This window comes from Hypanus sabinus, chromosome 1 (assembly GCF_030144855.1).
Source record: "Hypanus sabinus isolate sHypSab1 chromosome 1, sHypSab1.hap1, whole genome shotgun sequence".
NCBI lineage: Eukaryota > Metazoa > Chordata > Chondrichthyes > Myliobatiformes > Dasyatidae > Hypanus > Hypanus sabinus.
The window spans coordinates 189,449,705-189,475,507 of NC_082706.1; the positions used below are offsets into that span (position 1 = coordinate 189,449,705).

At 39.0% G+C, this 25,803-nt stretch overlaps 1 protein-coding gene across 1 annotated transcript in view; it reads right to left on the reverse strand.

The window, feature by feature from the left end:
* The window catches only part of pag1 (phosphoprotein membrane anchor with glycosphingolipid microdomains 1), a 152,457-nt gene that overhangs the window by 50,482 nt on the left and 76,172 nt on the right, over positions 1 to 25,803 (reverse strand). The window contains exon 3 of the mRNA XM_059983568.1: positions 5,208 to 5,275. The gene's annotated coding sequence lies outside the window, so the exon portion shown is untranslated. The remainder of the gene's footprint in view (positions 1 to 5,207; positions 5,276 to 25,803) is intronic.

Sequence of the window (25,803 nt, forward strand, 5' to 3'; positions counted from 1 at the left end):
CCTCCAGTTTCCTCCCACTGTCCAAAGGCATACCAGGGAGGTCATTGTAAATTGTGCTGTGATTAGGTTAGGGCTGAATCGGGGATGTCAAGAGCTGCTGGGCAGTGTGGTTCACGGGGCCCAGTCCACCCTGTATCTCTTAAAGAAAATCGGGGAAAGAGGTCCTACACAGGGAGTATAGGCAGTTAGGGACACAGCTGAAAATTATTCCTGAGGCCACGTGCTAGTCAGGGTAGGAACAGCTGTGGCAGGGGCTCAGGCTCCTGGACCACTGGAACCTCTTCTAGGTGACCTGAACAAGGAGGATGGGTTGCTCCTTAACCACAGGAGAACTAATACCCTGGTAGGGAGGTTTGCTGGTGTTACTAATTTGACAAGGGATGTGAATCAGAGCAGCAGGTTAGAATGTGGAGGGATTGACCAGGAAGGACAGGCAGGAGCAAGGTAATAGACACATTGGGATGGGCAAGTTGAAGTGTGTGTATTTTAAATGCTAGGAGCATTAAACATGTAGGTGATTAACTTAGTGTGTGGATGAACACATGGGACTATGATATTGTAGCCATTACAGAGACTTTTGGTTGAGTGAGGGGCATAAATGAATAGTGAATGTTCCAAGGTTTCAATGTTTTAGAAAAGATAAAGATAGAAGGCCAGCAGGAGTTATGCTATTAATTAGAGAAGAAATCACTCAGATGAAACAAAATGGAGGGCTCAACCTTTGGATCTATAATGTTAAAACTCAATAGTTAGAAAGGTGCAATAATTCACAAAGACCTCCTTAGCACAAGAAGTTTATATGGGGCAATATTTGTTAGGTGCAGCCAAGAGGTTTTCTTAAATCAGTAGTCTAAAAAGAGCAGGGGCCATAATGGACCCAGCCAGGTGACTGACCTTCCAATGGGAGAACTGTTAGGGAAGAGTGATCACAACTTCAGTTTTAAGATAGCTAGAGACTGTTATGAGTGATGGACAATGGGGTGCAGAGTTAACCATCCCCCCCCCGAGAACTATGAACCTTTGCTGTTGCTATGGAGAGGGAGATATATATAAAGCCCAGGCAAGAACATCTGCTACAGATAAGAGGGGGAGGGAGAGACTGTTGATTTACTGTATCATGACTCTTCCTGGATTATTTGCTTTCCACTACAAGGACTGTACTTTGCTCGTTAACATTCCTCAGGAGATAGCAGGAGTGGCCTGATTTGATGGACACGGTCATTCAGAGTTGATGGATAGCTGAGACCCTGTGAATGGGGATAAAAGACAGGTCTGGAGAGACACACCAGGAGACACACCAGTGGACACTACTGAGTGTTGGGAACCCACAGAAAGGTGGGGGCTTTGGAGACCGAACCAGGAGATCGGTCATTAAAGCTCACAGTGTTACAGCAGGGCCGGTGGGGACTTGTGTGTGTGTCCACTCATGCCAGAGTGATGATTCCACCACAGAAGAAAGGTCTAGCTGAAGAACAGAGGGGTCATAACTGAATGGCCACAATGGTACGACGGATTAAGAAAGCCACAAAAGGTTTGCCTGCCACAGCTGTTGCTGTTACATCTTGCTCGCTCTCTCTCTCTAACAATTCCAACACAACAACCATAACTACATCAGCATTTATGGACTGAACTCTATACTTTCCTATGACAATTCATTTACCCCTAGACATCGAGAGCTTGTTTATTGATTATTATTATTCCTACACTTTTAGGTTTACTACCGCTAACTTGTTTTATATGTATATTTGCATTTTGGATATTGTATTGTGTAGTTTACTAGTAAACACCTTTAGTTTGGTACCACCAGACTCCAACGGATTCTTCTTTCTCTGCTGGTCAGACACCCAGTTACGGGGTACGTAACAAGACAAGTATGGATCTTGCAGGAAAGTATTAAATTCAAGAAAGGCAAAATTACATGAGTACTCAGCACTAACTAGGGAAAGACAATTGGGAACAGCTGCTTCTGGGTGTCCAGAGCTGATGTAAAAACCACCCGCACAGAGTGCAGGACAGGAACGTTCCGGTCAGAAGGACAAGGGTGGCAAAGAAAGGAAAACAGATATCAAGAGGTGGTGAGTTCAGTCAAGAAGTAAAAGGAAGTGTATGTAAGGTTTAGGAAGCTAAAATCAAAGAGCCCTTAATTATAAAAATGCTATACAAGAACTCAAGAAGGAAATTAGGAGAGCCAGGAGGGTCTACGAAAAGTCCTTGGCAAATCGGATTAATGAGAATCCTCAGGCATTTGAATACATGCATCTAGAGTAAGAGGATGACTTGGGAGAGGGTAGGACCACTCAAGGATACAAGAGGGAACACATGGTTGTTGATGGAGGATGGGGGCGAGGTCCTAAATGAGAACTTTGCATCAGTAGTTACCAAAGAGGATGTGGAATTTGGGAAGATCAGTGTGGAGCATGGTAATATGCTTGGGATTTGAGATAAAGAAGGCTGTGGTGAGGGGACTCTTAAAGAACATCGAGGTAGATCAGTCCCCAACACCAGACTATTAAGACAGAAGAGCTGAGGTTGCTGGGGCCTTTGTCCAGTATAGTGTCCTCTCTAGCCACATATAATATTAACAGTGTTCCATTAGTCAAGAAGGGAATTAAGGAGAATCCTGGAAATGAATGAATTGCACTTCAGTTGGAAGGAAGTTACTTAGGGATAGAACTTGTGTACATTTCAAAAACCATAGCCTGATGACAGACTGTCAGCACCTCTCTGTGAGGGACAAATCACATCTTTGAGTGATTTCAACATGATTTAAGTTTTGAAGAGGTGATTGAGGATGGAGAGAAGTGTTTGACAAGGTCCTTCGTGGGAGACCCACCCAGACGAATAAGATGCATGACTTGGTGGTAGGAATTCAGAATTGGTTTGCCCATAAAAAAAAAAGGTAGTGGTCGATAGGGCATAGTCTGGCTGGAGGTCAATGACTAGCAGTCTTCTGCAAATACTGCAGCCTCTGCAGTTTGTAGTACATATACATTAGGCTTTGGAAAGTAAGAAGAGACCAAAATGCTGTCGACATTAGAGTGCATATGCTATAATGAGAGATTGGACAAACCTGGGTTGCAGAGGCTAAGGGGAGATCTAACCCTAATTACAATAAGTATATATTTTTTAAAAAACTCCACGAGTAGCATTAAAAAAAAAGGGGAAAAGAAAATACCAAGAAAATGTTCATGGATTCATTGTCCATTCAGAAATTTGAGAGCGGAGGGGAAGAAACTGCTCCTGAAACATTGAGTGTGTCTTCAGACTCCTGTACCACCTCCTTGATGAAGAGGACATGTCCTGTGTGATGGGGGCCCTTAATGATAGATGCCTTTTGAAGGTGTCCTGCATGCAGGGGAGCCGACTGTGTGTACGATTTTCTGCAGCTTTCTCTGATCCTGTGTAATGGCCTCTCCATGCCAAATCAAGTCACTTTTATTGTCATTTCAACCATAACTGTTGGTAATAGTACACAGTAAAAGCGAAACAACGTTCCTCCAGGACCATGGTGTTACCAGATGGTGATGCAACCAGTTAGAATGCTCTCCTTGGTACATCAATAAAATTTGCAAGTGTCTTTGGTGACATACCAATTGTCTTCAAACTCCTAATGAAATGCAGTCACAATTGTGCCTTCTTTGTAATTGCCTCAATATGCTGGGCCCAGGAACCTGATACTGTTCACCCTTTCCATTTCTGACCCCTCAATGAGAACTGGAGTGAGTTCCCCCGACTTCCCCTTCCTAAAGTTCACAATCAATTTTTGTCTTACAGATGTTGAGTACAAGGTTGTTGACGCGACACCACGCAACCAGCTAATTTATCTCACTCCTTTATGCCTCCTCGTCACCATCTGAAATATTGCCAACAATATTTGTGCTATCAGCAAATTTATAGAAGGTGCTTTGAGCTGTGCCTGGCCATGAAGTGGTGGGTATAGAGAGAGTAGTGGGCTAAGCACACATCCATGAGGTGCATCACAGTGGACAGTCAGCGAGGAGCTGTTATTTCCAATCCGCACTGACTATGGTCTCCCAATAAAGAAGGATTCAGGTTGCAGAGGGAGGTACAGAGGCCCAAATTCACGAGTCTTTTGGAATAGAACTGAGGGTGTGATGCAAACCGTGATTCCATGGAAGCATATCTGTGGGCTGCTGAATTTGAGATACTTTTTTTTCTGAACTCCCTCTCTATTATCAGCAGAAAAGACTTCAGCAAGGTAGAAGGAGACCATGTAAAGCAGTTGGGGCTGGTTCTCATATCGCTCAGAGTTGTCACATGGTGAGGTTAATATCCTCTGTTCACTTGGAAGAAACAAACCCACACCGAGTTAGAGAGTAGCTCCTAAGCCATTAGATAGAGGCGATTGAGCTCTTTAATCTTTAACTCTCATAAAATGGGTCCATTGTTTTTCTTCACAGTGAAGAATCAATCTCTTTACAGTGCAAATTACGGCAGACTCCAGGGCAGCCCTTAAGCTGTGGGTGCATATTAGAGACACTTTCGACAGAGGTCCAGCAGAAAACCCAACCCCTAAGGAACAAATGGGGGATGCAAAGAGCACTGGAGCTTGCCAACAGCCAAGATGTGTACAATCTTTAATGCTGTAAGAAAAAACTTCTATGTTCCAAGTGCCCAGATCCCCCAAAGTGCTTTCTTTTTTCCTTAATTCTCATCTGCTGCTTTCCTTTTTGCATTCTGCCTATGTCACTGTGAGGCCTCTAAGCTATTCTATTTTATCGTCTTTTATGATTTTGCCAAGTTTCTTATCAGCTTCAAACTCCAGCCGCCACATCCTTTACACAAGTCCATCAACAGATGAAAAATAATAAGCAATTTCCAAAAAAAGCTTTTGTGAAAACCTCAATGAAAATTATCTACCCACCACATTTAGTTTCTTATTACTTGACGAATTTCGGATCCCTGATCTCACTTTCCACAAACTTCATGGTTTTCAATATTTTTTGAACAAACCACCAGTAGGCCACATTCCTTAAAGCCTTCTGAAAGTCCTGTCATGCATTACCTCAAAAGTTTAAAATCAGATTTGTCAGACATTTCTGTTGCCTTTTCTTGATTAAACCCCAACTTCACGAATGAAAACCATGCCCCGATATCGATCGCCAACAACTTCCCTCTCAATAGTGTCAGACTGAATGAACTGCAACTCTTTGTTAGAACTTTTCTTTCATATGTGGTGCTCTTACATTAGCAAATCTCCAGTCCTCCAAGATCAGTGTTCTCATTAAGAGTAGAGCTGGGGGTGAAATGACATCTGAAACAAAAACAAAAATTAATATTACTGATGACCAGAAATCTAATTAGATTACTGTAAATTCACCAATATCTAATGATCTGACTGGATATACACACCATCAAGACCTTCAATAACTAATACCACTTACTTTAATGCTCACCAGTCTCAACTGCATACCACTCCAGCGAAAAAGCAATCTGGTTGATTCTTAATACACCTGTCCATCCAAAATATAGAGAGAAGCTAAAAGCTGTCTGAAAGGATGGAGCAGTAAAACTTATGATATTAAAAAGAACATATCCAGAGATACTGCAACTTAGACAGTGACACACCATGAGGAAGGGAGTGCCAGATGTAAGTTATTTTGACCAAGGCTGAATGGAGTCCTTCTTAATACAAGGAGAAGGCTAAAGAAGTCTACGTCACTCACATTATGCCCTTTTCTCTCTGTTACCATCATTTAGGAGGTACAGAAGCCTGAAGGCACACATTCAACGGTTCAGGAACAGCTTATTCTCCTCTGCCATCCGATCCCTAAATGGACATTGAAGCTTTGGACACTAACTCACTTTTTAAAAGATATACAGTATTTCTGTTTCTGCACATTTTTAAAAATAATCTATTCAATATACATAATTGATTTACTTGTTTATTTATTATTGTTTTATTTTATTTATTATTTTTTCTCTCTCTCTGCTAGATTTTGTATTGCATTGAACTGCTGCTGCTAAGTTTTAACAAATTTCATGTCATGTGCTGGTGATAATATAGCAGATTATCTGCTATGTTCAGTGAAGTAAAAATGCTTCACATGGTTACCACTAGATGGAGACTACTTTGTTTAAAACTGCGTACAAATATCAAGCCTGCCATAATTCAGTTTTCTAATGAGCACCAGTTTTCTGGAACATTTCTTTGCAGGATAAACTACATCAACAAGAGTGCGGTACAACAGATGACTATTTATGTAATCTGAAAAAAGCCAATAATAAGTAGAATTTTTCTCATTCCCTCTGTACAAAGGAGGTCCAGCCATAAAGAAAGCAACAGATCCTTAAAAATCCAACTATGTACCCATCAAGAAGTGAAACCTAGCTTATTAAGCCAGACGTGAAAGCATTAAAAAAAAAACTCAACAACTTAGGTTAAGAGACCAGATGTGATACAACAGCTGCTGTTTTTCGACGGGGTGGGTCGCAGCTCTGAAGTGCGTGTCTCAAAATGGAGTTGGCCTGCTGTAAGCATTGATTAGGAACTAAAGGCACGCGGCTGGCATTTGCTGTCCTTTGCAAACAATGTTGAAAAAAGAAAGAATTAATGTTTCCAGCTGACATCCACTTATTGGTGGCAGATTTAACAGATCACAAGAAAATACAGAATCATGGAGAAGAGAGAGAGAGAGAGAGAGAGAGAGAGAGAGGAACAAACAGACAATGTGCAGATCTGAGATAGAGTTCTAGCTGAGAAAATGTGAAGGGGATGGTGCTCTGCGTAAAGGGATAAGGGACAGTGTAGTTGATTGCAGAACAGGGGCTCCCAACCTGGGGTCTATGGACCCCTTCATTAATGATATTGGTCCACGGCTGGGAACCAGTGCCCGAGAAGGTTGTGAGAACTCAATCAAAAACTGTTCAAATTCACCAGAATAGAATAATTTTTGGGGGTGGAATTGAGCATTCAAAGGGCAAATGGCAGCTCCAGAATACAGTATGTTTGTAGACTGAGTAACGTGATTTGGTTAAATGATCACCATAATCATGTTCAGGCTTCCCACAGCCAAAGATACCACATTCTAAGCAGCAAATGCAAGGCACTGGAATTGTTTTTCCATGATAGAGTTCACAGAATTCTGTCTAAATATAGAGGGAGAAGGAATGGAAGAGGCAGTTATCAAAACCTTTAACCTTTTATGGGAAGATGGTGAGGGAAGTCATCCAAGAGCAGATTAAGATGATCAAGGAGGGAACAGTTTTCTTAGAATTAAGATGGAGAAGTAACTAGATGTTATTTTTTAACAATTACGTATTAGTGTAGGTCATGTAAATCACCTAATCTCATAAGAGTTTACTGGGGTGGAAACTGGTGAGATTCAAGTTGAGGGTACTAGGAACCTCAGTTCTTGGGGAAAAGCAAATGTTTAGAGTCCTGGTCGCCATAGTTAAATGCCCGTGTGGAAGGCAGCATCATATACTTGGTGTTTCAGAAAAAAACTGATAGGGAGTCCTCACAGTAGACAAGGTGGCCAGATCTGCGGGATTCAGTTGACATTGGTGGACAGTTCACATTTGGAATGAAGTGTGGAGGTGAACAATGTAAATTTTTAAAAAAAGCAAATAAAATGGACTAAATGAAATTGAACAAGTGGACAAAACTGTGAACCAAAAGAAATGCAAGGGCATTTAAATGACTGAATTTGTCCAACTAAAAATACAACGTTGCCTATCCTTAAAATGGAAGGAAACACCCCAAAGGTTACAAGTAGTTTTTTTCTGTTAAGTGTAAAAATAGTCTTTGATTTGATTGCTTAATCTCTATAAGTGTAAAGTAACTCTTATCAGCACTTTAAAGCACAGGAGAAGAGCAGAACGTCCTGAAGCTACAAGGAAGGCAGACAACTTTACATTGCAAATGAATTACTGGGTCTCGTCATGTGGAACTACAATTAATGACTGAAAGCGTTGAGCAAAGATGAACAGATGCCCCAAATCTGAAGTAGTGTTGATAGCACACAGTTAGCAAAAGGATTTTGTGCAGGAAAAACCTTAAAAATGTTTATAAAGTTTGCAATCTCTCACTAGGGTTAGTCACACTGTTGTATATTTAACTACATGTTATATATGTACTTTGTCAACTTGTACAAAATTAATAATGTTAATAATGCTGTGCTAATATTATTTTGTGCTGTATTTGATATACATACCGTGGTCCCTGAGGAACATAGTTTCATTTAGCTGTATACAGTTGAATGATGAACTTGAACTATAGTTTCTTCCTATTTTCTACTGGTTAATTTCATTTCCCATTTGGGTATTTCTAAAACAAAATCACTTGTTTGATAAGGGTAGACATTTGTTGTGAATTGTGCCTCTTCAACATGAGGCATCATTAGTTGCTGGGAATGGAACATTATTCCAAAGCTTCCATCACTACTGAGGTACCAAACTTTGTTGTAAATTCTTTGATTTTAATTTCTATCAAGGGGTCTCCAAAAGACATCGTCCAATTAATAGCAATTCATGGTGATGTTGTTACAGTGTGAACTTCTGATTTGAAATTGCATTGAAATATTGTTGAAATACATTTGCTTGATGCAATACTAAATCAAAGTTCCCTCTACAGCAGAGGTTCCCAACCTGGGGTCCATGGACCCCTCAGTTAATGGTAAGGCTTCAAGGCATTTAAAAAAAATGTTGGAAACCTTGGCTCTGCAGCCAGTTGAAGATGAAATAGGTCTGAAAGCACACAGCAGCAGCATATAAAATTGGTGAATCATCCAGTAACTTAAGACAACTGCATTGATGAAACTTTTATGAATCTGACCAAATACTATGAAAGGGATCAGGACACTGGGACCACAGAACCAAAGACAGATAAGGAGATTAGTATTAGTCACATGTCCATCGAAACATAGTGAAATGTGTTGTTTCTGTCAAATCAAATCAGTGAAGATTGTGCCAGGAAGCCCACAAACGTCACCACACAAGTGTTTCTGGCACCAGCATAGGATGCCCACAACTCTAACCTACCCTAACCGCACGTCTTCGGAATGTGAAAAAGGAGTGCAGGAAACCTCTGTGGTCAGGGGAGAACTTACAAACTCCTTACAGTATTGGCAATTGAACCCCGATCCAACGGGGGAGCTGTAAAGTTCTGCACTAACCATTAGGCTACATGCTGTCCAATTATCTTTAATATTAAGACGCAAGTTTTTGAACCAGCTGAAAAGAGCTTGTACAAACTCTAATTGTAATAACTAGATGGGAGGTGGTGGTTTTGCTTCAATGTGGCATGGCATTAAAAAGATTTAATGGACCAAAAGGCTATTTCCTCTTTATGCAGTCTGATATCATGCATCGGTACACCACCAGCTCAACTTTCATCCCACAACGCTGTTCCAAACATGCACTTACTTTAGAAATTACCAAGGGTTACACATAGCCCTCCATTTTTGTAAGCTCCATGTACCTATCCAGGAATCTCTCAAAATACCCTATTGTATCCACCTCCACCTCTGTCGCTGGCAGCCCATTCCACACACTCACCACTCTCTGTGTAAAAAAAACCCAACTTACCCTTGGCATCTCCTCTGTATCTACTTCCAAGCACCTTTAAACTGTACCATCTTGTGTTAGCCACAGCCCTGGGAAAAAGCCTCTGACTATCCACACGATCAATGCCTCTCATCGCTTTATACACTTCTATCAGGTCACCACCCATGCTCTGTCACTCCAAGGAGAAAAGGCCAAGTTCACTCAACCTATTTTTGTAAGGCATGCTCCCCAATCCAGGCAACACCCTTGTAAATCTCCTCTACACCCTTTCAATAGTTTTCACATCCTTCCTGTAGTGAGGTGACCAGAACTGAGCACAGCACTCCAAGTGGGGTCTTAACATTACCTCTCGGCTCTTAAACTCAATCCAACAATTGATGAAGGCCAATGCACCGCCTGTCTGTCTAGGTACCATATCCGATGCGGACGTTGGTGAACATGGTTTTCCATACAGATCTCCCTTGTACTTTGGATGACTTCCATTTCCTCGATGTGTAGCCACCTGGCTAGGCTTTTGATGTACATAAACCGAGGTCTTCCTCTAGGTTTTCTCCCCTCAATCTTTCCAGAGAGTATGAGTTCTTCTCGTTCATCTTTCCATATGAAGTGTCCTATGAATCTGAGTTGTCTTTTTGTTGGTATGAGTGATCTAACTGCTTGGGCTCTTCTGAGAACTTCTTCATTTGATGTGTGCGTAGTCCATGCTGACTATTCCTAATCATATTATGCCTCTCCAAATTTTCATAAATCCTGCCTCTCAGGATCTTTTCCATCAACTTACCAACCACTGAAGTAAGACTCACTGGTCTATAATTTCCTGGGCTATCTCTACTCCCTTTCTTGAATAAGGGAGCAACATCTGCAACCCTCCAATCCTCCAGAACCTCTCCTGTCCCCATTGATGATGCAAAGATCATTGCCAGATTCTCAGCAATCTCCTCCCTTGCTTCCCACAGCAGCCTAGGGTACACCCCATCCAGTCCCAGAGACTTATCCAACTTGATGCTTTCCAAAAACTCCAGCACATCTTCTTTCTTAATGTCTATATACTCAAGCTTTTCAATCCACTCTAAGTCATCCCTACAATCGCCAAGAACCTTTTCCATAGTGAATACTGAAGCAAAGTATTCATTAAGTACCTCTGCTATCTCCTCTGATTCCATACACACATTTCCACTGTCACACTTGATTGATCCTATTCTCTCACATCTTATCCTCTTGCTCTTCACACACTTGTAGAATGCCTTGGGGTTTTCCTTAATCCTGCTCACCAAGGCTTTCTCATGGCCCCTTCTGGCTCTCCTAATTTCATTCATAAGAACCTTCCTGCTAGCCTTATAATCTTCTAGATGTCTATCATTACCTAGTTTTTTGGACCTTTCATAAGCTTTTCTTTTCTTCTTCACTAGATTTTCAACAGCCTTTGTACACCATATCCTGTACCCTACCATCCTTTCCGTCTCACTGGAAAGTACCAATGCAGAACGCCACACAAATAGCACCGAGCATTTACCACATTTCTGCAGTACATTTCCCCAAGAACATCTGTTCCCAATTTATGCTTCTAAGTTCCTACCTGATAGCTTCATACTTCCCCTTACTCCAATTTAAATGCTTTCCTAACTGGTCTGATCTTATCCCTCTCCAATGCTATGGTAAAGGAGATAGAATTGTGATCACTATCTCCAAAACGCTCTCCCACTGACAGATCTGACACCTGATCAAGTTCATTTCCCAATACCAGATCAAGTGCAGTCTCTCCTCTTGTAGGCTTATCTACATATTGTGGCAGGAAACCTTCAAATATTTGGGAAGTTAAAATCTACCACTACAACAACCTTATTATTATTACACCTTTCCAGAATCTGTCTCCCTATCTGTTCCTTGATCTCCATCTTACTATTGGGTGGTCTATATAAAAACAACACCAAGTAGATGTATTGACCCCTTCCTGTTTCTAACTTCCACCCAGAGACTCAGTAGACAATCCCTCCATGACTTCCTCCTTTTCTGCAGCTGTGATACTAACTCTGATCAGCAGTGCCACGCCCCCACTTCTTTTGCCTTCCTTCCTGTCCTTTCTGAAACATCTAATCCTGGCACTCTAAGTAACCATTCCTGCCCCTGAGCCATCCAAGTCTCTGTAATGGCCACTACATCGTAGCTCCAAGTACTGATCCACGCTCTAAGCTCATCCGCTTTGTTCATGATGCTTCTTGCATTAAAATAGACTCATCTCAAATTATCAGTCTGAGCCTATCCCTTCTCCTTCACCTGCCTATCCTCCCTCCCATACTGTCTCCAAGTTTTCTCTATATGTGAGTCAACCGCCCCTTCCTCCATCTATTGAGTTTGGTTCCCATCCCCAGCAATTCTTGTTTAAACTCTCCCCCGATAGCCTTAGTAAACCTCCCTGCCAGGATATTGGTCCCCCTCGGATTCAAGTGCAACCCGTCCTTTTTGTACAGGTCACACCTGCCCCAAAAGAGGTCCCAATGATCTAGAAATCTGAATCCCTGTCCCCTGCTCCAATCCCTCAGCCACGCATTTATCCTCCAACTCATCCTATTCCTCGCGTGGCACAGGCAGCAATCCTGAGATTACTACTTTTGAGGTCCTGCTTCTCAATTTCCTTCCTAACTCCCTGTAGTCTGTTTTCACGACCTCCTTCCTTTTCCTGCCTATGTCGTTGGTATCAATATGTACCATGACCGCTGGCTGTTCACCTTTCCACTTCAGGATATAGTGGACACAGTCAGAAACATCCCGGACCCTGGCACCTGGCAGGCAAACTACCATCCGTGTTTCTTTCCTGCGTCCACAGAATCACCTGTCTGACCCCCTAACTATAGAGTCCCTATCGCTACTGCCTTCCTCTTCCTTTCCCTACCCTTCTGAGCCACAGGGCCAGACTCTGTGCTGGAGGCATGGCCACTGTTGCTTCCCCCAGGTAGGCCATCTCCCTCAAACATGATTACTTATTGTTAAGGGGGATGCCACAGGAGTAATCTTTTGTACCTGACTCCTGCCCTTCCCTCTCCTGACTGTTACCCACTTATCTGTCTCCTGAGGCCCGGTGTGACTACTTGCCTGTAACTCCTCTCTATCACCTCCTCACTCTCCCTGACCAAATAAAGGTCATTGAACTGCATCTCCAGTTCTCTAACACGGTCCCTAAGGAGCTGCAGCTCGACACACCTGGCCGTCCAGGAGGCTGGGTGTCTCCTAGCCTACCCACATCTGACACCCAGCACAGAACACTGGCCTCACAGACATACTTCCTGTTTCTATTCCTCACTGGCAACTTACCTCGCCTCAACCTGTTATCGCCAAAGCTCTACCACTCTGCCTCAGGTCACTCTGTCAATGACCTCTCCACTAGGCAGTGTCTCCCTTTTATGCCTGAACCTTCCCTGCCATCTACTCAAGATTGCTGCTCTGGTTATAGCCGCTGATCGGCCACGTACAAACACTCTCAAAGCTCCCTTTTTAAATAACCACCACCGACCCGCGAGCAATCCCTCTTGGTAAAGCTCTGTTGATGCCGCTGATAGGCCATGTACAATGACATTAGCACAATTAACATGACATTAATACAATTGTGTTGAAAAAGCAGCATTAGACCCATACAAAAAAGGTTACCATTTCCAGTGAAGGATTAGTGATCTAACTCATACCTTTTAGACATGTTTTTAGCTGTACTTCCTCCTACTGAAGAAACAATGGCTGAACCACCCCTGAAGCAACAGACTCTTGAACCACAGTTCAATTTCACTTGCTCCATCACAACCGATGAACTCACACTCAAGGATTCTTCACCTCATGTTCTCGATATTTATTGCTTATTTATTTATCTATCACTATTATTTCTTCTTTTTGTGTTTGCATAGTTTGCCGACTTCTGCAGTCTGGTTGAACGTCCTAGTTGGGCAGTCTTTCATTGCTTCTGTTATGCTTATTGTTTTACAATTTTATTGAGTATGCCCGTGAGAGAATGAATCTCAGGGTTGTACGTGGTGACATGTATGTACTTTGATAATAAATTTACTTTGAACTTTAATTAACCTTCGAAGTTATTCACTGGCTGCTGTTGCTGGATTAAATTAAAACCTTTGGTAGTTTAGAAGAGAAATTTAGTTTTAAATTTTGTGTAAAAGGTAAAAACACTTGTAGATCAGTCATTAACTATCTATACAGTGGAAAAAATCTGAAGGACTTAACCCAGTACTGCAAGTAAGTTAAGTAGATCAATTCAAATGTCCCAGTGCAAATACCCCAAACATTCTGGATGTATTTATATGAATAACCAAATTCAATAAATGGATCTTTACATCACCCTTTACAAAATGGTCATAGAGCGGAAAAGCCAGCATACATGACAGTAATTGGGTTTAATATATCACAGCAGTGAATACAAATCAGGAATGATGCCACAAAGTAAGAGAACAAAACTAAAGCCTTGTTAATTCTGGCCGAGGAGAGACAGAAAAAAACCCAGAATTCCAGCTATATAGACATTAATTCTTCACAGATCTAAGCCACAATTTCCATCATCCTGCTTTTCCTGGAGCTGGCAAAAAGTTGATTCTCCTTCCACATCAAGTGGATAGAGGTCTGATGAACTCCAGACTGGAACCTTTCATTTTAAATTTTATAAAATAATCAGAATGGAGGAAGGGGATTGCTTCCTGACGTTTAATTATGAATGTTGAAGAATGCTGGAATGGTCTCAAGAATCTGCTGACAAGTTTGTAAATAAAGGAAGTAAACAAGCAGTTCAGAATAGAAAAGAGGTGAGTTCAAACATTTTGATGAAAATCAATAAATTTACTTAGGAAACAGTCATAAATCCAGTCAAGGTCAGTGCTGGTCAAAATAAACAGCTCTCCAAACTAATTCCATCTTCTAGCATATTGTCCACAGCTCCAGTTCTTTAAGTACACATATCATGTATTATTTAAATCTGATTGCCTTTAACATCCTTTCTTGCTGTGAGTACTACAGCCAGATCTCTTGGGTGAAATTTATGCTCATTCCCCTTTTAAGCTCTCTCCTAGATTCTAACCACTCTGTTAAGGTAAATAAGGAAGGACTTGTTTCCTTTATCTAGGTTTCTTACATTCATGTACCTTAAATTTCCCCATCACACTTCCATCCTAAGGAACTTTACTTTAGCCAGCCCTCCTCATAGCTATACCCACAAAATGCTGGAGGAACTCAGCAGGCCAGGCAGCATCTATGAAAAAGAGTAAACAGTCGACATTTTGGGCCGAGACCCTTCAACATGACTGGGGAGAAAACAGATTAGAAGTCAGAGTAAGAAGGTAAGTGCCTTATAAAGCCTCAGCATCACATCCCTGCTCTTGTATCCTAGACCTCTTGAAAGGAATGCTAACATTACATTGCCTTCCTTACCACCGACTCAACCTTTGAGTTAAACTTTAGGGTGTTCTGCACAAGGACTCCCAAAGCTCAGATTTTCTCCACATTTAGAAAAGAGTCAGTACATTTATTTCTACTACCAATAAGTATGACCATGCATTCTCCAACACTGTACTTCATTTGTCACTTCGTCATACTCCTAATCTGTCTATGTCCTTCTGCAGCCGACCTGTTTCCTTAACACTACCTGCTCCTCCACCAGTCTTCGTATTGTCTGCAAACTTGGCAACAAACCATCTATTCCATTATCTAAATCAGTGATAAAAGCATAAAAAGCAGTCCCAACATTGACCCCTGCAGAACACTGCTAGACATTGGCAGCCCACCAGAAAAGGATCCTTTTATTCCCATTCACTGCCTCCTACCAATCAACCAATGCTCTAACCATACCAGTAACTTTCCAGTAATACCATGGGCTATTAACTTTTTAAGCAGCCTCATGTGTGGCACCTTGTCAAAAGCCTTCTGAAAGTCCAAATATGCAACATCCAGTACATCCCCTTTAACTATCCTAAGTGTAATCTCCTCAAATAATTCCCACTGGTTCGCCAGGCAAGATTTTCCCCTTATGGAAACATTACTGACATTATCTTGTCCTGTGTCACCAATACTCCAAAACCACTTCCTTAACAATTGACTCCAACATCTTTCCAACCACTGAGGTCAGGCTAACCGGTCAATAATTTTCCTTCTTGTTGCCTTCCTCCTTTAAAGAGTTAAGTGATATTTTCAATTCTCCTGTACTCTGTCACCATGCCAAAGTCTAATGATTTTCATAAGATCATTACATTGCCTCACCAATCTCTACCACTACCTCTTTCAGAACCCTGACGTGCAATTCATCTGGTCCAGGTGACTTATGTACCCTTAGGTCTTTCAGCTTTGAGTACCTTATCCCTTACACTCACTTCTCTTCCCTCACACCCTTCAACATCTGGCACACAGTAAAGACTGATGCAAAATACTCATTTAGTTCACCTGCCATCTCCTTGTCCTCTGTTATTATTTCTCCAGCCTCATTTTCTACGGTCCTATATCTACTCTCATCTCACTTTTATTTTTTTCTTACATAATTGTAGGAGCTTTACTATCCACTTTGATATTGTCTGCTAGCTTGCTTTCATATTTTATCTTTTCCCGCCTTATGATTCTTTTAGTTACTCTCTGTAGGTATTTAAAAGCTTCACAATCTTCTGTCTTGCCACTAATTTTTGCAGTGTTGTATGCCCTCTCTTTTGCTTTTACATTAGCTTTGACTTCCTTTGTCAGCCACAGTTGTACTCTTTTGCCATTTGAGTATTTCTTCATTTTTGGAATACATACATCTTCCTCATTTTTCCCAGAAACTCACCACATTGCTGCTCTGCTGTCATCCCTGCCAGCATCTCCTTCCAATTTACTTTGGCCAGCTCCTCTCATACCACTGTAATTTCCTTTACTCCAGTGAAATACTGCTCCGCCAGACTTCACTTGCTCCCTATCAAATTTCAAGTTGGTAGTCCTAAGATATTTGAGGCTGGGCCCTTTTCAAAGACAATAAATGACTCAACCCTTCTATCACATTTCTCACATCTAACATTTAAAATATATTCATGTTAACAATGACATTGTCAATGTTTGCCTTTTAAGACAGTAGCAATAAAATCAAGAACCTTTTCTAATTTGGTCTACTTTATCCTTAGTTATCATCTTGCACTTAAAACATTTTTGAACTTTCCTTCATTTTATTTTTTCCACATTCTCCCATTTCCCTTTTAATTGCTCTTCCACACTTCCTCTTCTAAGCTTTCTGATTTACAAATCTCTTGAGGTTATCTTCTATGCATATAGTCCTGGAAGTTAGATTTATTTTTCCAAGATGGCAGCACGACGCAGCTTGCAGCGGCCCCTCTGGAGCTGATTATCTGTTATCTGTGAAGCGAGGTGCCGTGCGTAATCATAATTGATTGAAAACGGATGTGGGAGCATGGAGGAACATTGGGAAATCTCCAGGAAAACCACCTTCGTTGCTGTTGCTGCTGCTACGAGGTCCACGTCTCTGCTGGGAAGAACAGGCCCCCAGTCCTCGGGGTCGCATTGCCAATGGCCGTTGGCGGGGCCATCTTAATACGCTCGGCAGAGGATGGTGCTCGGAGAAGCTGTGCCGGAGGGGATGGTCGTCGGCTCGGAGGTTCGATGGACTCTGAGTCCGCTGCGGTCAGGGCGCTTTTGGTGTGTGCTGCGTCTGCATGGCTGGGTTCAATGGAGCTTTCGTTGTGTGCTGCGTCTGCGAGGCTGAGTCAGGCGGCGCCATGGAAGTCGATAGCAGGGGTATTCCCTTCTGCCACCGGCGTGGGATGGAGAGTCTGTCGGGACCCTGGGGACTTGTGGAACTGTGTGGTGATTTCTTTTGAACTTATTGTCCTTTAACATCTTTGGACTATTTTTACTGTGCCCATAGTCTGTTTTTTTTAATCAATTATGCTATTGTTCACACTATTGTAACTATATGTTGCAACTATGTGGTTTTGTGCATGTCTTGTAGCTTTAGTTTTTGTTCTTGTTTGTCTGGTAGATTTGGAGCTCCTTTCCCAGAAACGCGCTAAGACAGTAGCACGATATTAATATGCAGCAGCCTCTCCGGACTCTGGATTGGGGATTGCCAAATGTTCTTTCTTTCTTTTTCAATCTTTTTATTGAGTTTCATATATACATATAAAAAACATAACATAATAATGAGTAAATTATGAATACAATAGACTTGAAGTCACGTTGATAATAAGATAACAATATCCTATTAAACATCAACAAAAAAAAGTACATCAATCAATCAAGTCCATATGATTATATATGAAAAAAAACAAAAATAACCGTTAAAAGAAGAAAAAATTTGAAAATATATGAAAAAAGTATATATTAAGAAAAATAAAACACTAAACTAAACTAACAATAATAATAGCTTACAAGTAAATGATAGTGTCAAAAAACTCCAGAACTCCATACCTGAACATGAATAAGCAGAAAGAAGGTCTGGAAAAGGCCAAATTAATTCATATGAAAATGTCGAATAAACGGTCTCCAAGTTTCTTCAAATTTAATTGATGAGTCAAAAATAGTGCTTCTAATTTTTCCAGGCTCAGATAAGAAACAGTTTGAGAAAACCACTGGAACGTGGTAGGAGGATTTACTTCTTTCCAGTTTTGTAATATAGACCTTCTGGCCATTAATGTTACAAAAGCAATCATTCGTCTGATTGAAGGGGAAAACTGATTACCCTCTTCATTTGGTATGCCAAAAATTGCAGTAATGAAATGAGGTTGTAAATCTATATTCCAAATTGAGGAAATGGTAGTAAATATGTCCTTCCAATAGTTATGTAAAGTGGGACATGACCAAAACATATGGGTCAATGAGGCCACTTCTGAATGACATCTGTCACATTGAGGGTTAATATGAGAATAGAATCGAGCAAGTTTATCTTTAGACATATGAGCTCTATGTACAATTTTAAATTGTATTAAAGCATGTTTAGCACATATAGAAGAGGAATTAACCATTTGCAAAATTTTTTCCCATTTATCTGTTGATATATTATATCGAAGTTCTTTTTCCCATTCTTGTTTAATTCTAACTGATATTTCTGGTTGTATCTTCATAATCATATTATAAATAAAAGCTACTAATCCCTTCTGACAAGGGTTTAAGGTAAAAATCAAATCTGTAAAATCCACTAAAGTTGAATTAGGAAAAGATGGTAAAACTTTATGTAAGAAATTTCTAATTTGTAAATATCTGAAAAAATTAGATTTAGGTAATTCAAATTTGTTGGAAAGTTGGTCAAATGACATCAAAGTATCTTCAAAGAAAAGATCACGAAAACATTTTATATCTTTCCTTTTCCATATGTTAAAAGCTTGATCTGTCCAAGAGGGTTTGAAAAAGAAATTAAGTAAGATAGGGCTATCAAGAACAAAGTTTTTCAAAGTAAAAAACTTACGAAATTGAAACCAAATTCGTAATGTATGTTTAATAACAGGATTAGATATTTGTTTATTAAATTTAACTAAATCAGCAGGAAGACAAGAACCAAGAACAGAGAATAGAGAATATCCCTTTACCTCATTACATTCCAAATTTACCCACTGTGGGCACAATGGTGAATCCAAATCTAGTTTCCAATACATTAAATTACGAATATTATTTGCCCAATAATAAAATCTAAAGTTAGGTAAAGCTAAACCACCATCTTTTTTAGATTTTTGTAATTGCCTTTTACTTAACCTAGGGTTTTTATTTTGCCACACAAATGAGGAAATTTTTGAATCAATGTTATCAAAAAAAGATTTAGAAATAAAAATTGGTAAGGCTTGAAATAAGTATAAAAATTTCGGTAAAATCATCATTTTAATAGCATTAATCCGACCAATTAATGATAAAAATAAAGGAGACCATCTTGTAGTAAGTTGATGAATTTGATGAAGCATAGGTAAAAAATTCAGTCTAAATAAATCTTTATATTTCTTGGTAATTTTTATACCTAAATAGGTAAAGTTATCAGTAACAACTTTAAATGGTATCCTATCGCTCAATAAAGTTTGTGCATTTAAAGGAAATAATTCGCTCTTATCTAAGTTTAGTTTATAACCAGAAAAAATACCAAATTGAACCAACAAGGATAAAATAGCGGGAATAGACCTATCAGGGTCAGAAATATATAACAGCAAGTCATCAGCATAAAGTGATAATTTGTATAACTTCTCATTACGGGTAATACCAAAAATATTAGGAGATTCACGAATAGCAATAGCTAAAGGTTCTAATGCAATATTAAATAATAAAGGACTTAAGGGACAGCCTTGTCTCGTACCACGAGATAATTGAAAAAAAGAGGATCTATAGTTATTTGTAAGAACAGAAGCAACAGGTTTATAATATATTAATTTAATCCATGATATAAAGTTAGGACTAAAATTAAAATTTCTCAATGTATTAAATAAGTATGTCCATTCAACTCTATCAAAAGCTTTTTCAGCATCTAATGAGATAACACATTCTGGGATTGTGGGTGGTGAAGTATGAATTATATTAATCAATTTTCTAACATTAAAGAAGGAATACCGATTCCTCATAAAACCAGTTTGATCTTCTGAAATAATCTGTGATAGTACTTTTTCTAATCTAATGGCTAAAATTTTTGTAAGAATCTTAGAATCTACATTTAATAGTGATATAGGGCGATAAGATGTACATAAAGTAGGATCTTTATCTTTTTTAAGAATTAGAGAGATATTAGCTTCATAAAAAGATTGAGGTAATCTCTTCTTAGCAAACGCATCATTAAAAATTTCACATAACCAAGGAGAGAGCAAAGAAGAAAAAGTTTTAAAAAATTCTACTATATAACCATCAGGACCAGGAGCTTTCCCTGAATTCATTGATGAGATAGCCTCTCCTATTTCCACCATAGAGATAGGAGCATCTAACAGGCCAAGGTCTTCATCTATCAGTTTAGGAATATTCAAATTGTTAAAAAAATTATCTATCATGGACTGGTCACCATCAAATTCTGATTGATATAAAGATTTATAAAAATCTTGAAAAGTATTATTAATTTCTTTATGATCAGTAGTTAAATTACCGTCTTGTTTGCGAATTTTAATAATTTGTCGCTTAGTCGAAATAGCTTTTAATTGATTAGCTAACAGTTTGCCAGTTCGATCACTGTGAATATAGAATTGAGCCCTGGTCCTAATTAATTGATTTTCAATTGAAGAAGATAATAGTAAACTATGTTCCATTTGAAGCTCAACTCTCTTCTTATAAAGTTCTTTGGAAGGAGTCACGGAATAAATCTTATCAATTTCCTTGATTTTATCCACTAATAAAGCAATATCTAAATATCTTTGTTTTCTTTTACCAACAGAATATGAGATAATTTGTCCACGGATAAAAGCCTTAAAAGAGTCCCAAAGTATTCCTCTGTCGATTTCTTCAGTATAGTTTGTTGAGAAAAACAAGTCAATTTGCTGTTTTATGTAGGTGATAAATTCTGGGTCTTGAAGCAAAGTAGCGTTAAGCCTCCAAGATCTGATATTATTGGAATAGTCCGAAATCTTAATAGATAACTTCAAAGGTGCATGATCCGAAATAGTAATAGAATCATATTTACAATCAATAACATCCGTTAATAACCGATGATCAATAAGAAAATAGTCAATTCTAGAATAGCTATGATACACATGTGAAAAAAATGAAAATTCTTTATCTTTAGGGTTCAAAAACCGCCATATTTCTGTAATTCCCGAATCAACCATAAAAGAATTAATAAGTAGGGCTGATCTATTCGGAAGAGTACGGATAGGTTTAGATCTATCCATCGAAGGATTCAAAAAACAATTAAAATCTCCACCCATTATCAACATATATTCATTTAGATTAGGAAGGGAAGTAAATAAATGTTTAAAAAATTCAGGGCATAAAGTTTGGAGCATAAATATTAACTAGAACAACTTTCCGATTAAAAAGTGAGCCAGTTATCAACAAAAATCTACCCTGTGGGTCAGAAATAATTTCATGATGTGTAAACGATATTGAGGGGTCTATAAAAATAGACACACCCCTAATTTTAGCGGTACAATTCGAGTGAAATTGTTGACCCTTCCAGAACCTAAAAAAAACATTGATTATCCTCCCTCCTGATATGGGTCTCCTGTGCAAAGATAATATTAGCGTTCAGTCTATGGAATACTTTAAATATTTTTTTACGTTTAATCGGATGATTTAAACCATTAGTATTCCAGGAGATAAAGTTAACAGATTTATCCATCATGCTAATATTAGTTGTGTGTATCATAAAAGGTTAAAAAGACACATAACCCACAATTCAGGAAGGAGGAAAATTGATTCAGGAGCAACCGGAGAACATGACTCCTCAACAATATTAATAATTTAAAGTCGGCCCATAAACTAAAAGCAAAAAAATAAAGAGCAAAAGCGTGAAAAAAGATCCCTACCCCCTCCCCCCACCCTTCGAAAAAAAGCCAAGCGGCAGGCGCATAATCTAATACTAACATTACCCCCATTTCAAGATGGCAGCTCTATAAAAAGATTAAAAGAAAACTATATAACACCCAGATTAAGATATAGAGTTGCAAAAAGAAAATATATATCAATCAGAATAAAAAAAACTAATATAATAAAACAATCATTAATAAAAAAAAGTATAAACATCAAAATTTGAAAGTGTAATATACCTTTAAAAGAAATCCCGTGTTCAAATACAAGATGACGTTTCAAAAGCAAAGACTTATGGGAAGAAGAAACGCCATTTTGAAAAAGCCATATTACTAAATACAAATGTGAGTTCAGCAATCTATTAAAAGACAAAATAGGATTAAAAAAAAAGGGATGTAATAAACAGTGCAATATATATATAAAAAAAAGACCAAAAATCCAAAACATTCGTCCCATTTCTAAGTACAGGCAAACAAATAAACGCTTACAAAAAACAGAATCTTACGGGAAAAAGAAACGACATCTTAAAAAAAAGTAAATCATTATTGCAAAATATAAACGTATATAACCAAAACAGAAAGAAGAAAAAAAAGAAGATATTATAAAAATTAAAAGGAACATCTATAAACAATGATGATAGTAAAAAAAAACCAGACCCGTAGATCAAAATAAGAAGTTATAACCCAGCTTCATAGGTTAAAACTTAAAGTAAAAAGATATCCTCTCTCCGAAAAATCTTCCACATAACACATAGTTCAAGTTGCACTAGAAGATCGAAATTCTTCAGCAAATTTCTTCGCTTCTTCCGGAGTGTTAAAAATTTGCTGACTGTTGTCGTTCAGCGTAATTCTAAGCTTCGCTGGATACATTAAAGCTTGTTTAAGTCCAATCGAGTAAATCTCTGCCATCACTGGTTTAAAAGCGATTCTGGCTCTCATTACCTCGTAGGAGTAATCCTCAACAATTCGAAATTTGTAGGTATTGTAAGAAATCATACCTTTTTTACAAGCTAATCGAAGTAAAAGCTCTTTCTCACGAGGATAATGAAGGCGAACAATCACCGCTCGTGGTTTATCAGTCGTAGACGAAAACCTTGCAACTCTGTGAGCGCGGTCAATAACAGGTTTAGTTTGCAAACCTTCATCACCGAAAATTTCCCACAGTAATTTAGAGAAAAATTCAGTTAAATCACCGGACTCAACTCTTTCGGGAAACCCGATAATTCGCAAATTCTGTCTGCGAGATCGATTTTCGAGATCAGTAATTTTAAACTTATACTGATCTACAGTTTTAAGAGTCGATTGTACCTTCTTATCCAACACTTCAATTGTACGTACTTTTTCAACAATTAATTTTTCAAGAGTCGCCAACTTATCTTCATGCCGCTGAATACCTGATGCCTGCGATTGAAGCTTAGTATCAAGCGATCTAACAACTCCTTCAAGTTCAGACATTTTCGTGGTAAGCTTGTTTTCCAAACTTGCCATTTTACTTTCCAGCTTGCTTTCCAAACTTGCAAGTTTAGTGTCCAGAAGATTAGAAATTGCATCGATAGATAAAGGCTCCTTAGACGATTTCTTACTTGTAGCCATTTTAAGTTCGACAGAGTTAGATCAAATATAGTTTTAGGAAAAAAAAAGTCAATCGAAAATATCAACTCATTTGATTAAATTCGAAAAGATTTGATTAAAGGGTGATTATAGTTAAAAAAGTAAAGAGCGCCTAAAAGGCAGGTGTTTACATCGCCATCTTGAAACTCCTCCCCGCCAAATGTTATGTGGATTTTCTGGTGTAGTCTGTTTTGTCATGTGCTTTTGTGATATCATTCTGGAGGAACGTTGTCTCATTTTTTAACTGCATTGCATTTGTGGTTTCTAAATGACAATAAACTGAATCTGAATTTTGTAAAAATTTTTTATAGTTCATTTATTCCTCAAATGCCTCCATTGCTCAAAGACCAATTTACCTTCGACATGCTGTTTCCAGTCCACTTACACTCAAATCAATTTAAGTTTAGCAAAATTGATCTTCCCACTTTGAAATTTTATTCCTGTTTTACCTTTGTGCTTTTCCTAACTAAATGCTGATTTCCAAAAAAACTAAAATGTACTCCCACTGATAATTCCTAATGTAGAAACATCTTTTTGCTCCCATCATCACAATCCCCTGTGATTATTGCTCCCTTGACTTCTATCCTCCTGTCTCTGAAAGGCTGAGCTTCCCATAATACTCTGTCCTTGGTGGCTCTGGCAGCCCAAAGACAGCCTCTCTATCAGGGTGCAGAGCAAAATATAAATGATACACCTTAAATAGCAAATGCTTTAAGCTAACCATCTTGAGATTTTGTCTGTGACCACACTTTGCATAATATCTTTCAGTTTTGCTGTTTAACCAAGGGAGAATAAATATAAGATGACAAATTTACACCAGCAGTTATGTTATCAATATGTACAGATACAATTGAAAAGCTGTAGAGGAAGTAAATTCTTTCAGACCAGAAGTAACATATTAAATATAGTTTAGATATATTAAACGATTTAATCTTACACACACAATATAAAATAACTTGTACCGTGCCCTATCATTCATTTTTTTTCCGCTGCAATTTTTAGAAATCAATTTTCAGCATTGACAAACACAATTTAAACTAGAAAAACAGGTTTTATTGATATTCTGATCCTTACTGTGAGAAAAAATATTGCCAGGGAAAACATGACCTAATGATATTAGACATTGATCTGGATAGAAGAAAGGCAAGATTTAATATCAGATTTATCCAGTTCATTTGAGTTGTGGTCAGGATAAAAATCCTTGGTAACAGTGAGTCAAAAAGGATGCTGCTCCTTTGAACTGGGGTACTTTGTTAGGCTATTCTTTGAGATTGCATCTTCTGAAGGGAGAAGTGACCGAGATGCGGTTCCAGATGTGTAAACATTGGCTACGTTTCTTCTCAGTTTCAACACTCCACTGTACAGTCAAGTCACTTTTATTGTCATTTTGACCATAACTGCTGGTACAGTACACAGTAAAAATGAGACAACACGAGTGAATCTGCAGATGCTGGAAATAAATAAAAAACACAAAATGCTGGCAGAACTCAGCTGGCCAGACAGCATCTATGGGAGGAGGTAGTGATGACGTTTCGGGCCGAAACCCTTCACCAGGAGACAACAATGAGACAACATTTTTTCAGGACCATGGTGTTACATGACACAGTACAAAAACTAGGCTGAAATACGTAAAAAAACAACACAGAAAAAAGACTACACCAGACTACAGACCTACCCAGGACTGCATAAAGCGCACAAAACAGTGCAGGCATTACAATAAATAATAAACAAGACAACAGGGCAGCAAGGTGTCAGTCCAGGCTCTGGGTATTGAGGAGTCTGATAGCTTGGGGGAAGAAACTGTTACATAGTCTGGAATGCTTCGGTGCCTTTTCCCAGACGGCAGGAGGGAGAAGAGTTTGTATGAGGGGTGTGTGGGGTCCTTCATAATGCTGTTTGCTTTGCGGATGCAATATGTAGTGTAAATGTCCGTAATGGCGGGAAGAGAGACCCCGATGATCTTCTCAGCTGACCTCACTATCCGCTGCAGGGTCTTGCGATCCGAGACGGTGCAATTTCCGAACCAGGCAGTGATGCACAGACACTTAACTATAATGACTGTCTACATTTTAAGCCATTTGCCATATTTCTGCCCAGTATCTCTGTAGCTTGCTGCAGTCAACCACACTCTGCTTACAAATACCGCACATGCCAAAACCTACTGTTGGGATTGAAAATCTCAGTAACTCTGAGGACAATGAAACATTGAGCTCACCTACGGAATAAGTGC